General features: G+C 44.9%; 1 long non-coding RNA gene across 1 annotated transcript; it reads right to left on the bottom strand.

The window, feature by feature from the left end:
* Positions 1-3,027: 3,027 nt before the first annotated feature.
* LOC129508040 (uncharacterized) lies at positions 3,028-11,803 on the bottom strand. The gene is made up of 3 exons (XR_008664122.1): positions 11,419-11,803; positions 3,884-4,206; positions 3,028-3,412 (listed from the first exon to the last, which is right to left on the bottom strand). It is a non-coding gene; the product is annotated as an uncharacterized LOC129508040 (long non-coding RNA).
* Between the last annotated feature and the right edge of the window lie 3,459 nt (positions 11,804-15,262).

Raw genomic sequence — 15,262 nt, 5'->3', positions numbered from 1 at the left:
TCCCAGGATCGAGTCCCACATCAGGCTCCCTGTATGGAGCCTGCTTCTCCCTCTGCCTGTGTCTCTACCTCTCTCTCTCTCTGTGTCTCTCATGAATAAATAAATAAAATATTAAAAAAAGAACTACAGATCTAGAGGAAACTACATTATTGGTTATTATTGGAAAATACCAATATAAAAGAATATTCACACTTACTCTGGCTTTGTAACCAAATATTATGAGAGACTGAGAGAGCCTGAAGCATTGTCCACTCTGGCTTAATGGTTTCACATGATCTGCCACACATGATCTGCCCACCACAGTGGCCAGAGCCCAGAAAAGCATGCAGGGTGACAGCTGGAATATGTGTTCCTTCAGCCTGGTGTCCTGTGCCTGGAGTTGATGGAGAAGCCACCGTGAGCCTCCTTCACAGCCCAGCCCTTTTGCCCAGTGGCTCTTAGCTTCTGTCTCTATAGTCAAAACTGGGCTGAGATTCATGTGATTTGGAATAGGTGCCTTATGTCTGTGTCTATGTGTATGTCTGTGTTTTTCTGTTTTATCATTTTTTTCTAAAGCCAGCATAAAAACAATACATACATACTATTATAAAAACCAAAATATTCAGAGTGAACATACATTTATTGTGAATGAAAAGCCTCCTCCCTCTTGCTCCTTTACCCTTGGGGGACATTCACTTATCATTTGTTGTGATTCTTTTTGTTGTTGTTGTTGTTGTTGTTGTGATTCTTTGGACTTTTCCTTATACTTACATAGATAAGGAAGTAATTAAAATTCTGGGTTTTTAAGATGTAATTCTAGGCTTATTTATCTATGACTTATTTTTGAAGTATTCCTTGTCAGTACATGTGACTCATTCTTTTTTGTTTTTAAACTTAAATACATTTTTTAAAGATTTATTTATTTGAGAGAGAGAGAGAGAGAGAGCACTGCGAGTTAGTGTGCCTTGGGGGAAGGGCAGAGGGAGAGGGAGAGAGAATCACAAGGAGACTATGCTGAGCACAGAGTCTACCACCAAGCTTGATCTCATGACCCTAAGATCATGGCCTGAGCCAAAACCAAGAGCCAGAGACTCAACCGACTGTACCACTCAGGTGCTCCTAAATTTGTATCAACTTCACTGAAAATATCAACTCCACTGAAATATAATTAACGTACAACAAAATGCTCCTATGTGACAAATGTGTACCTGTGTAATTGCCCTCACGATCAAAGTAAAGGAGTTTTCAATCCCTCCAGAAATGTTCACTTAAGACCCCTTACCAGCCAATACTCTCCATACTTAGCTCCTGACCTGATTCCTGTCACTATAAATTAGATTTGTCTTTTCAGGAGTTTGTTATTAACAAAATCATGCCGTATGTACTCTTTTTGTGCCTGGCTTCTTTCTCTTAATGTAACATGTTTGCAATTCATCCCTAGCGGTTGCCTATATCAGTAGTACATTCCTTTTTATTGCAAATTAGTGACCCATTGTATGGCTATGTCCCAACTTGTTTATCCACTCACCTATTGATGGGCAACTGGGTTGTCTCCACGGTGGTGCTACTATGCATAGTTCTATTACAAACACTAGTGGTCAAGTCTCTGAATGGACATGCTTTCACTTCTCTTGGAGAGAACAGATTCCTCAGAGAGCAAATGCTAGGGCTTATGGTAAGTGTATGTTTAACCTTATAGAAAATGCCAAACTATTTCCAAAGGTGGTTATATCAATTGATATTCCCACCGGCGGTGTACAAATGGGAGTTCCATATGCTCTATGGCCCGAAAGTTCCTGTTAACTTTCTGAGTTTCAGTATCCTTGTCCATAATAGGGAAATGGTTATGGCATCCTCTTCATCAGGATCTGGGGAAGGATCAAATAATATTGTGCTGAGCCCAGTACCTGGAAAATATTACAGCTCAATATCTACTTCTGTGGATTACAGATGTCACCATGACATGTGTGTCTTATACACTTGCTGCTAGCTCTTCAATTATTTTTATATTTTCTTCATTTTTTTTCACCATCAAACTTCTTGAAAAAGTTTTCAATACCTTCTGTCTTTTCCTGCTAATTCATCAACCCCTGGCCATATGACTGCTAACCCCACTGATGCTCTGAGAATTCTCTCAGTGTCCCCCAGAACTTCTTTGTGGATGATTCCTAAACCTGCAACTTGGTTTCAAAAAAGCTCTCCTGAGTCCCGGCCCTGATTCTAGTGTTGGCTGAACATGAGCCTGTTCATGGCCTGCAACATCCCTTCTCCATCTCTGTTCAACAAAGGCTTTTCCAGACTTCCACATGATCCTCAAGTGCCACCTTCTTATAAGTCTTCCTCCATCTCTTAATTCTCAGCTTTGCAGAGCACTTTAGATTTCTATTACTAGTATGGCAAAACAAGTATATAAATATTTAATGTATAAAATTTGAGCCATAGCTCAGACTGTAAAGAAAGAATACTGCAATTGAATCTCAAATATGTCGTTTTCTTTCATGGGACACAAGGCAAGTTATTTGACTTTGCTTTCCTCCTCTGAAAAGTGGGGGAAAACAGAACTCCTGCCTTATAGAATTGTTGTGAGGATTAAATGAGGTACTATGTATAGTCCTCAGAACCATGCCTGACCCATACTGAGTGCTCCATAAACGTTAATTTCTCATTGCAGTAGGGAGAGCACCCCAGATCCACAGACCAGAGTTTCTCAGCAGTGGTTTTGTCTCCACGTGTACAGGGAAGAACAGACAAGCCACAGGTGGGTCATTTCATACTGAGAATGGTTTTGTAATCAGGAGGAGTCTGTCATCAGCTGAACAAGAAATATCTATCTCTGCATCTACCTAATTTTGGAGGAGAAAGAGTTCAGTAATCATTTATAAAACAAAATGTAATTCGGAGGGCCTGTGTCTGGACTTGTCACAGGTAAACTAAGAGGTCATTCATGATTCTTGGGTGGGGGGGGGGGTTTCACAAGAACAAGTGAGCAGCTGGTCTTGTCTAAGTCATGGGGGAGGGCTGTTCTTTGCAATAAGCTGTTTCCCAGAACACAAAAGGGTAGGAGATTTTGGAGAACAAAAGTTTGGGGGATTAGCCTCCACTGTTTTCTGGAATCACCCTCAGGGCTCAGGTAAAGTTCAACATTGCCAGTGTCTCCTCTTCTTCAACACAATCATGAGATTGTGCTGGAACAAATATGTTTGGAAATGAGGCAATGAAGATGTCCAGATCTGCACCACTGTTAGTCCAGATTTGATCACCACATGTAAAGTTGTCAGCTCAGATTTGGCCACTGTGCACAAATTCAGCTGGAGGCAGAGCTGTTCTCAGGGCTGCTGGATCATGATATACGGATCGAATCATTTGTTAAGTCAATGGCTGCAGAGTAGCATTTCCAGACATATCTCCGAGACATTGTGCGTTTGCCAGGCAGCTGAAATAAAGCAAGTATCTCAATAAAGTGAATATTGCAATAGAGAGAGTCAAGTGAAATTTTCTTCTCCAGCGCATCTAAAGGTTATGTTTACACTATACTGTAGTCTTTTAAGTATGCAATAGCATTATGTCTAAAAAAGTCATATCTTAATTTTAAAAATACTTTATTGCTAAAAAATGTTAACCATCAACTCAGCTTTTAAAGAGTCATAATCACTGGCCACAGATCACCATAACAAATATAATAATAATGAAAAAGTTTGAGCTATTGTGAGAATGACCAAATGTGACACAGAGATACAAAGTAAGCAAATGTGTTGGGGAAATGGCACCAATAGGCTTGATTGATGAAAGGTTGCCACTGACCTTCAATTTGTAAAAAAAAAAAATTGCAATATCTGCAAACACAATAAAACAACCTGTGCAACTCTGGGCAGGATGCATGACCAACACTTGAGATGCCATTTACCTGTTCTGAGAGTCTTGTGAAAGCAGTCTCCTGTGTGGTGTCATCGGCTTCTGGGGACTTTGGTGGAACCCTGGTTTAAGGTCTCCCACTAGAAGGGATGTCCATTCAGAGTAAGGCTTATAAATGTTTTAATTGTGAAATATAAACCCAGGGTTGTACTCCATGTAGTTTTGCAGCAATATGGTGATTCCGAGAGCTGTGTAAGGTCCATCCCTCCTGGTCCAAGATTGGTGTTCAGTGGTATTTTTCTAGAAAACTAGGTCTCATATCTGAAGATTGGGTAAAAGTTGCCATGGAACTTCTGGGGGAAAAGCATATGTAGCCTGTTGGTAATAAGTATGAGAGTATTTAATAAGACCTTGGCAGTATTTAAAGACATCGGGTTTTATCAGATTAGTATCTTCTAAGGTCCAGGAGGAGGACAGGATCTTCATTGGGCTGATAATTATTTCAGAAGGAGATAATTAATGTTAACTGGAGGGGGAAGAGGAAAGAATCATCAGGGCTAAAGACAAGACTTTGGCCCAAAGGGAAGGATAACTTCCTCAGTGAGCTTCACAAATTCAAGTTTTAGAGCACCATCAACCTATTCTACTCTCCAGAGGATTGAAGATGATAATGACAGTGCAATTTTTGGAGAAAGGAAATACTCATTGAATGTTCCACATAACCTCAGCAATGAAATGAGTTCCTCTATCACTGGAGAGGACCAAAGGCATCCCCCAAGTGACAAAAATTATTTGTAGTAGAAGCTATAATGGTAGCAGTAGCCTTTTGAAAAGAAAAATACAAAAAAAAAAAAAAGAAAATCTCACTTCTAATTATCTTAAAAACATAAGGCTAAGGTTACAGCACATTCATACTCACAAAACTTTGGGAATTGGATACAACTCATTTGTCGATGAAGACAGGAACATAGGAAACTGGCTCTTATCCCTGTCCTACATTTACATTTTCACCAGGATTGTGTTTCTAACCCATGGGGCAATTTGACATTACCTGCTCAATATGAAGGCTACAGAAGCTACCTCACCAATATGGAGGAGGCCTTTAAGATTACCTTTGCCATGATGTGCAATGTTATGGAGGTTGTGGACTAAAGTTCAGGTAAGGGATAGAGATGAGACCAAGAGACCACCTGGGCATCTCCAAAGCTCATCTGAGTAGATCAAATATCCAACATGTTCCCAATTTGTTTTATCAGACTGAGGTATTAGCAGTCAATGCGCCCTAAGCTCCTTAAGTAGAGTTTCCAATTCTAAAGAAGGTTTGACCAATGGGAAGTATGCAGGTAATCAAGGAAGTTTTTCTTGGGAAGCAGTTGTTATAATAAATTTGTTACACAAGGAGTTTCCTTTCATTTTGAGGATGTGGCTACTATTGTGAACTTCAATTTTGAGAATATTTAGTTCTTGGGTAAAGCTTCCAATAGGCCAGTGATTTGGGTCCCAGTTTTGGTAGGTGACCCACTTTATTTCCATAACATAATGCAATCATGGCATTATGCACCAAAAGCACATTGGCTATAAGCATATAGGGTGAGGATCCCAAAGCATGTTCCAAAAGCACATTGGCTATAAGCATATAGGGTGAAGATCCCAAAGCATGTTCTTCTTTTTTGTTTATAGAAGGAGAAAAAGACAATGAGTCCAAAACAGGGAATCCAAAAGTGGAAGGAGAAGACAGAGAGGATGTGAAGCTTTGTTTTTTGTTTTTGTTTTTTTAATTTTTATTTATTTATGATAGTCACACAGAGAGAGAGAGAGGCAGAGACACAGGCAGAGGGAGAAGCAGGCTCCATGCACCAGGAGCCCGATGTGGGATTCGATCCCGGGTCTCCAGGATCGCGCCCTAGGCCAAAGGCAGGCGCCAAACCACTGCGCCACCCAGGGACCCCCGGATGTGAAGCTTTGAAATGCAGTTATGGAAGGAAAGTAACTAAAGGCTTTGGGAATGGTCTCCTTAGCCATGGAACATAAGGGAAAGACTATAGTGGAAAAATTAGGGGTCCAGTTTCTGCAACAGTCAACTAATTCTGGAAACCCTTGGAGTCACCTTTTGGTCTCAGGGAGGAGGAAACTGAAAGTAGTATGCCCTAAAATAATGCACTTGAGGACTGCATTATTGCATTCTGTTTTCAGAGAGCTTGCAGCCTTTTTGGCAAAAGCTTGGAATAAATAATGGGTGGTGATAAGTGAGTTGTTAAAATCTGGTGAGCAGAAAAAAAATGTCATCTACATACTGGATAAGGAAAGAACTGCACGGGAGGGTTAAATATCTCAGGTCTGTATTTAGGGCCTTAGCTGAGTAAGTAGGGACCTCAGTAACTCCTAAGACAGGATGGACCATGTGTATTGTTGACTTTTCTGTATGAAGTCAAAAGATATTATGTGTCAGGGTTGAAAAATATACCCGAAAAAGCAGAACATAAGCTGATAACTATGAAGCAAGTGGTGTTGGGTGGAGAGAGGCTAGAATGGCTGAGCTCTTTCAGAACAAAAAGAAATCTGAGTGATTATTTTGCTGATTGGCCTCAAGCCTTGGACTAGATGGTATCCCATTTGGCTTCTTTGAAGGGAAGATGGAGGTATTACAGGAACTGGATGTAGGAACTATGACTCCCTTGTTAAGGAAGTCTGGAATTATAGGCTGGAGACCTTAAAGGATTCTTGTTTTGGAAAGTATTATGGTAGAGGGTATTATGCTGAGAGTGGTACAGAAAGTTCTTTTCTACTCGGAGAAACTTCCAAGATTTGGTCTATGTCAGTGGAGTGAGCAGCCCAAAGAAAGTCAAGTACCTGAGTTGGTACCTGAGGGTTTAAATAGGGTTCAGGATTTTGACAGAAGAAAGAAAAATCTGATGGTCAATGAGTCATGAAAAGGAAAAGGTGTGAGCAGGGAGCTGGGGACCTCAACAGTGAGGTTGTCTCAGGAGCCCCGAATATTGATACTCCAGTTGGAAACCTTTAAAGAAGGTTTACTGAGTAGTGAAGCTAAGCAGAAAGCTGTGCTGGGTAGCGAGGGATCCCAGTGAGACAGGAAGAGGTTCAGAGAAAGGAAATCATGTGGACACTTAATCGAGTCCCTCGACAGTATGGCTTTTGTAAAGGGAGGGTGGTGGGAAATAAGAGGTGTTAATGGTAGGATGTGTTGTACTTGGACCCCTAGGAAGGGGGGTGGGGTGCCCATTCATAGGAATGACTGTCTCCCTTTGCATGTTAGTGTAGCCACAAGGGGACGGTCCCTCAGAGAAAGTCTTCAGGGAGATGGAATTTGGATTCTTGTTCCCTTTTACATTTTAAAGCCAGGCAATCCCCAGTCCAATATCCTTCTTATTGGCGTTATCTACAAATATCTATGGGGAGTTTTGGAGGAAGCAGACTGCCCTGACTTGCTTCTCCTAATTAAGTTGTAAGGGCTTCGGTTTGCACTGTGTCAATTTGACCTTCTCCGCAATGGTCTTTCCATGGTGTTGTGTGAGTGTACATTTTCAGAGAGAGGAGTATTTTGTTTATTTACAGTGCGCTTTTGGATACTATCTCTAATTTCTGGACGTAAGCCATTTACAAAATTAGTAACAAAGAGTGGTTAGTTGTCAAGAGCAAGAATGAAGTAGTTCTTCCCAGCATTTTCAAATCTATGTCTGTAGAGGTGGGTTCATCTCTTTGTCTTCTGCAGTCTTGGATCTTTGGCAGACTTTGAGAAAAGACAGTCGGAGTGGATTCTAGAGTTCCTCCCCAGTGGGTTTGGCCTATAAACCTGGAGGGTGTTCTGAATCTTTCTGAAAGTCCTCATGAAGACTATTTGGCTTTTACAAATCATATAATGGCATCTTTAGGACCACCAGCAGCTGCACAAGTTGTTATAAATCAGGAATCACACGTGAATATCTGCTGGGGACCAGTCTGAATTGATTGTAAACTCTTCCCTACTCTTGTTGTCTAGAAATTCTTTACCAGTAACATATAAATCTGAGTAAGTCCTTATTCAGTCTCGAGCTTTCCATCACAGGTAGGAAGCTGTTGTACAAGTTATGATGGGGAGTTGGGAAGAAGGGAAGACTAGTGGGGCAAGGAGGGATGATGGGGAGACTATAGGCCAAAGGAGGAAAAGGAAATCTGCAGACTAAAGGGCAATAGTGGGTGCAGGGAGGCACAAGAGTGGGGCATGTGGAGGGTGCTGGGTGAGGAAAGCGTTGTGAGGTTTTATGAGGAAAAAGGAGGAGCAGAGAGCTGCTCATGAGATAGACATTGAGAGAGACATTCTTAAGAACAGTATGAGATAGACTGGAGACATTGTCTCATTTGTCAGCCTCTTTGTAAAGCAAAATGAGCTGACCATGGTGGAGGAGAGAACATGAAGCCTGAGGTTTGAGGATGCCTCTTAGACGGACAAGTTTTGGGGAGAGTGTAGGGGCCCCAAAGGGACCATTGCAGTTCTAAGTTGTTCTCAGTAAAACCCTGCCACTTTTTGAGATAGGAACGGGATTGTTGCCATAGTGGTAAGGCATATAATCAGAGGGGATTTTCAGAAAGGGCTGAGAAGTAGATTCAGAGTTTCCATACTACTTCTGTTGAACAGAAGCCAGCAAATGGACAAAACCAAAAGAGTACTCCAACTGAGAATCAAACTTAAGTCTTTACCATGCTACCACAGATGAATGCCTGGAGCAGAGGACCAGAAGCTGGGATCGTGTGGGATCCCTGGAAGGCTAGGTGAGAGAGGAACATGACAGGCTGGAGGGACTTCAGCAACTGGGTGGAGAAGCTCAGGTCCAGATGGGCTTCCAGCCCCATCCAGTCACAGTACCAGATTGTCAAAGACAAAACACAAGCAGGTGAGGGCACTGATTTTATTCAGGCTGTTTCAGTAGGGAAATCACCCCAGATCCAAAGACCAGAGTGTCTCACCAGTGGTTTTGTCTAGACATTCTAGGGAGGAGTAGATAAGCCACAGGTGGGTCATTTTACAGTGGGGTGATTTTGTAATCAGAGTCTGTCAGCTGAACGATATGTCTACCTCTGTGTCTAGCAGGTTGTGGGGGACAAACAAGTCAGCTAATCAGTTATGAAATGAAGACAGGAATTTGGAGGGTCTGAGTCTGGCTTTGTCACAGGCAAACAAGGGAGTCATCCATGAGTCTTGTGGGGTCACAGGAAAGATTGGACAGTGGGTGTCTTAGTCTGCTAGGGCTGCCATGACAGATATCGCAGGCTAGGGGTCTCAAATGACAGAAATTAATGATCTCACAGTTCTGGAGGCTGAAAGTCTGAGATCAAGGTGTTGCCAGAGTTAGTTCCTTCTGAGGCCTCTCTCCTTGGCATGTAGATGACTACCTTCTCCCATTCCTCTCCTGATTGCCACTCTGTTTATGTCTGTGTCCTGGCCTGTTCTTATAAGGACACCAGTCGTAGTAGATTAGGCCCCCATTCATATGACCTCATTTTAAATTAATCACCTCTTTGGGATGCCTGGGTGGCTCAGTGATTGAGCATCTGCCTTCAGTTCAAGGTGTGATCTCAGGGTCCCGGGATCAAGTCCCACATCAGTCTTCTTACAGGGAACCTGCTTCTCTTCCCTCTGCCTGTGTCTCTGCCTCTCTCTGTGTGTCTCTCATGGATAAATAAATAAAATCTTTAAAAAAAATTACTCACCTTTTTAAAACCCTATCTCCAAATGCAGTCACTCTCTAAGGGACTGAAGATTAGGAACTCAAGACTTCAACAAGAATTTCAAGGGGATACATTCAATTCACAACAGTGGATCTTAACTAAGCCATGTGGGGGAGAATGGTTCTCTGTAGTAGATCGTTTCCCAGAACACAGAAGGGTGGGAGATGTCAGTCACAAAGTTTGGGGAGGTTAAGCTTCTCTGTTCTTCAAGGAGTGCAAGACTCAGGTGACATTCAACTCTATCAGGAAGGAGCCCCTTCCTTTGCTCTGCCCCCCTAAAGCATCCACGGGCTGGCAGAGGAAGTGGGTGTAGAAATGGAGAGAGGCAGCCAACAGAATTCAGAGAAGGGAAACTGCATCAGTGGGGCTGGCAGTGGGGGACAATGTGATACAAGGTTGACAAAGGCGGGAAATGAGACAGCCAGGAGCAGAGCAGCGGGAGGGCTGACTCTAAGAGAGAAGATTTTCAGTCATCATCATGAGATGTGGAACCTGGGAGGGCAAGGGGATTTTTTTCCCCATAAGTCTTCACTGTGATGTTCTATGTAATACCCAATCCTTCACTGCTTCAGAACCACCTCAAGAATTTTTTAGTAAATGTATTTATTACTCTTCAACAGCAATAGAGCCCGATCTGTGTTCCTTTGTGTTTATCCCCTGCTGAGAAAGGTCTAGAAGGGGAAGATAGCAGGAAGGCTCTTCTCATTGTGTGTGTGGGTGGGGATCTCTCACCTACTGGCTATGTGGGCAGGTGTCTCATCTCCTTTCTAGACTGCGAACATTTTAAACGCAAGGACATTTGCTTCATCCTTTTGTAAAAGCAGAGGTGATCGTTAGTTCCGTTTGAAAATTCTAGAAATTGGTCACTTATGAGTCAATCTAAACCTTTTTTCTGCACTTAATTATGATTTCAATCTGTACCACCCTTTGGGGGCATGGACGTTCTAATTTGTCCATTCTCCACAGTGTCCTAAGCAGATTGAACTCTTCTGGATTTCTGACCAGTGGCACTGGGAAAGAGAAAGGCGAAGGCTTGCTTTCCCCTCTTCTGGAGATGGGGAAGTAATGGGGAGGGGAGAGGCGAGAAGGAGAGGCACTCTCTGGTGCATCTCAGGCCCTGGCTGGAGCAGGGAAGGGCGTCACCCTAGGAGATCAGCAGGATGAGGCTCCAGATCCTCGGCCCAACCTCCTTAGCATAGGCCTTCCCAAAGCAATGCTCTTGGATGATCTGAATGTAGCCCCATGTTTAGAAGTCTGTTCAGAAATAAGATGAGTACCAAGAAGAGAGACCTGGGGGGTGACTAAGCCATCTTCCCACACTGGCCTCCTCCCTCAGACGCCCACTGGTGATTAGCCCTCTGGGTACCCCACTTCCTGCTGCCTCCCCACACTCTAGGGGCCAATGGACATGACAGCAAAGTAGAGGCCTGGAAACCACAAGAGAGAAAGGCCAGACCCAGCATCTGAGTGTGTTTTCTTTTCGGGAGATGCTGCAAAAGTGAGCGGTAATGACTTGCAGTAACCTCTGCCAGCCCCAGGATTCAACAAACGCCCTTCCAAAGGGGGGCTGCTGGCGGCTGCGGCCTGAGGCAGAGCTGCTGGACTGCACAGAGCAGTTTTTATAGCTCTGTTTGGCCTGACAGTTCTCCAACATAGACAAGCTAGGGGACGGATGGTTTTAAGATCCATTTGTGTACCATTAAATCAAACTGCCTGTCTTTCTAAGGGTTTCTGAATTTCCAAACTTTTAAAGCCATAATAGAAAAAAAATCCCAGAAAAATAAATGCAGTTAGAACATAAGGTTTTTCTTGTGCCAATGTCCTCATATCCTCCCCCTGAAAATGACTCCCCTGGGTACTCACCCTCCACCAAAACATCGTGTTGTCTTATAAAATAAAAATGCAGCCAGCAGAGCAAGCAGATGGAGCAGAAAAAGTGAAATGCGGCATTTCTTTGACACTGGCCACTCCACGGCCACGGGAGGAAATACCATGTCCCACTGAGAACCTAGGTCAACGGTGCTCCGAAATCACTCCAACGAAAGCACCTATGGCACTCGCTCCTGTCCAAAACTGTTTTCATTCAGAGTCAGCTAACGTGATGTGCTGGGTCAGCAAATATGACCGTGAAACCAGGACCTGGTTGCAAAACACGCTTTCTCCTGTTCGTTTCAGTGTTTGCAGCGTGGCGTTTACACCGGCCCTGGCATCGCTCTGCAGCGCAGAACCATGCTCCGTAAAGCGTGCAACACGGTCCAGCTGCAGAAGTCGCCTGCATGGGGAGGTGGTTTGCAGGCAGCTACCCAGCATCAGGGAAGCATCCTGTCTGCCACTTCCTGCCCCAGCCCAGCTGCCCCAGAGATGCCGAGGCATCTCTGAACAGCCACCCCCACCATAGGCAGGGCCCGAGCTCCAACTGATGAGAGCCAAGAGCCGGGGACACGGTCAAGACGGTCAAGACGCGGCCCAGTTCCTGAGAGTGGTGGGGTGAAATCCACCGCGCTTGCAACAGATCCCTGGATTCTGGGCTTCATCTCATTTAAGAAAGACATCGTGTATATTGTTCAAAGTAAATAAAATAATGAGATGAGAAAGAGGAAGAGTCATGGTTTAATTCTCTGAAGAGAGCGGCTCTCTGTGTCTGGAAAGGGCTTAGTTTGTACTTGCTCAGCAGACAGAAGAGTCCCTTCTCTGCGGATGGCCCAGCCACGTGAACCCGCTGGCAGCTGCACAGAACCAGAAGCCGGGCGGCGGCGGCGCCCTTGAAACCAGCCCACTCTGTGTGACCGGGGATTTGTCCCCGCAGACTGATCCATATCCAAGAAAAACCTCTCCCCCTGGTCCAAGACAAGCCTCTCGTTCTCAGCACGAGGCGTCACATTTTCCACGCACGTCCCAGAGCTGGACCTGTTGTCCTAAGGACCCCGCACCCAGCACACCCAGTGGAGTTAGAGACCTCTCCATCTCCTGCTGATGGCACGAGGGAAAAACGGACCATGGAGGGAGAAAGGCCAGGACACAACCTTGGGTTAGAAGGCCGGGGATTCCCCTGTGCTATTCAGCCCCTTGACGTCTACGCATCTGGGGGTCAACCCGCGATGAAACAGCCCGGGCTGGGAGGGAGCCACATGTGACCACCACACGCGTCTCTGGCGATCTCATTTTCAAACCACTGCGAGCTCCTTTCTAACCACGAAATGGCTGGAGCCAGTCTGGATGCTGTTTATTCATCCTCCACTAAGGTGATGAGCAGCAAAAGGCAGAAAGGTGGGCAAAACCCAATAAAGGTCTTGGAAGAAGACGTGAACCACTGGAACAGACGGCTGCCTAGGGCCTGTCAAGCAGCAGTCTATCCGCAGGCCCCAAGACGCTGTGCTGTAGGCTCAGGGGCTCCCGGGGGCTAGAATCCGGCAGTAAGGGGCCTTCTCCCCGCCGAGTGTGCACAGGCTCCAGGAGGGCCCAGATGTCCCGGTGCAGGAAGTGTGGTCTGAATGTCTCCAGGAGCGTAGGGCATTGGGAAAGGGCACTACTTACAGACCCCTTGGCCAGGCCCAGGGGCCTCTCCCGTCCCACGTCACTTCCCAATGTGGAATTGGGCCATCCACAAACAAACGTGGGAGCGCAGGGCATGGCTGGGCACACACAGAATGCCAGGAGCCGCAACGCTGGCCAAGGGCCGCGAGAGAACCACCATAAAAGGTTAACACTTACTTAACAGGTTACTTAACATTGACAAACAGGGAGAAAGGTTAGTTTAGATCCAAAGCTGTTCTCTGCAGCTCATTCACTCCCTCACCCATTCTCCTATGGGTTTCTACAAGTTTCATACCTGTGCACCTGCACACGGCTAGGGCCCCCGAAGGGACAAAGGGAAACACGCCCAGTTGTTTCCCTTCCAGGCCGTAGCTTCCAGTCACTGAAGAGTACTTTGTGTTGCCTGATGAGACTAAACGTTCACATGGACGTTCAGAACACGGTCCTCTTGCAGAGAAGTAAGAAACCCGGTCTTATTGGAAGATGCTCCCCTCTGACACCCATGCTTCGAGGGCCTCATCCAGAGCTGGCCCCAAGGCAGCTGTGGAATTCTTGCCAAGCTCAGTGTTTCCTTTGTCTCTTCTAGTCTTCAGGTTCTGACAAGTGTATACATTTTCCCCAAATTTTCATGGAAAACTTTGTGCTGTGGAACTTGGTGAGGGGTTTGGTTTCTTGCCTGTAGCTTGTGACCTGCCACTTTGTATTCATCTCCTGAGATGCGCCGGGAAAAGGGTTTGGGACACCTACTGCCATCCCATGTCTAGAGGAGGCCACGGGGGATGTAGGGGAATGCCCCAGGGGCTGAACTCGAGAGACCTGAGTGTCAGCACCTGTCCCGCCACCCCCTGGCTCTTCGTGCCTCATTTTCACTGCTGTGGGAAAAAAGCCGGGAGTGGGGTTGGTTCAGACTAGGGTTTCTTGGCCTTGGCACTATTGATTGATGTCTTGGGACAGATCATTCTTGGCTGTGGGTACTGTCCTGCACATTGTAGGGTGTCTGGCAACATCTTTGGTCTCTACCCAGTAGGTACCAGTAGCACTCCCTCCAGCCGCAACAATCAAACGTATCCGCAGTCATCGATAAGTGGCCCCTGAGAAGGAGGATTATCCCCAGTTGAGAACTGCTGGTATAGACCAACTCTGTCTAGGTCAGAAGCCGAACGTGATCACTGAGCATGTGAAATGTGGCTAGTTCAACCTGAGATGCGTTCTAAGTATAAAACGCATAGAATGGGATACAAACCTTCTAATGAAGAACAACAGCAACAACAAAAAAAAAAAGTAAAATATCCCATGAACATTTTTATATTAATATATTTTTATATTTTTTATTGAGTCCATGTTGCAATGGGAATATTTTTAATACACTGAGTTACATAAGATAAAAATCATAAGCATGAATTTTACCTTTTTTTTTTTTTTTTTTTACTTTTTATACAGTGGCTACTAAAAAAAAACGGAAAATAATGGCTCGATCTGTGGGTCCTTGGATTTCCGTTGTTGAACACAAGCCTAGATGCTGCTGGCTAATCAGTAGCCCGAGTTCCCTGCAGATGACTTACTACTGCAGGAGCAAAGCAATCGTTTTCCAGCACTATCTGCTGTCATGATGGACCAGACAGTTGAGGCATGACAGAGGATGGACACAGAAGCCCGTCAGCAAATCTCTGATGCTTGGCCTGAGATGCATTTGAGTCTCTCTCTCTCTTCCTTGATAAACTTGGCAAAATCTGCAACGTCAGCATTTAGAGGCAACGCCCTGCTTCATCCCACAAAGGAAGCAGCCCCAACTGTCAACATCCTGCTCTGGTCTGCTGATGGATGCAACAGACCCTGAACACCCACGCAGAAGCCCAGGGAAGCCTGCCTCCCCATGGTGATTTTCCACTTCCACCAACCCATAGAGCAGCCTGGGACCAGGAGAGCTGGATCCTAAAGGAACTGGTAGAGAGCTTAATAATTCTGTAAGTCACCTCTCTTAGTTCCCACAATACTTAAGTTAGCTAGAGTTTAAGATGTTTCCATTTTATGCATACCTGGCCAATAGGAATTTCTCTCCAGAAATGAAAAGTCGTAAGAAAAGTTAATTTCTTCGTTTCTATCATATCAAACAAATCCAACCTTAGCTTTTTCTGACTATCCCTTCTCATCCCCGTTCCTGCAGTGGTTCAAA

Source organism: Nyctereutes procyonoides, unplaced genomic scaffold (genome assembly GCF_905146905.1).
Source record: "Nyctereutes procyonoides isolate TBG_1078 unplaced genomic scaffold, NYPRO_anot_genome, whole genome shotgun sequence".
NCBI classification, from domain to species: Eukaryota; Metazoa; Chordata; class Mammalia; order Carnivora; family Canidae; genus Nyctereutes; species Nyctereutes procyonoides.
The sequence above is the reverse complement of the archived record's forward strand: the minus strand, read 5'-3'. Positions and strand labels throughout refer to the sequence as shown.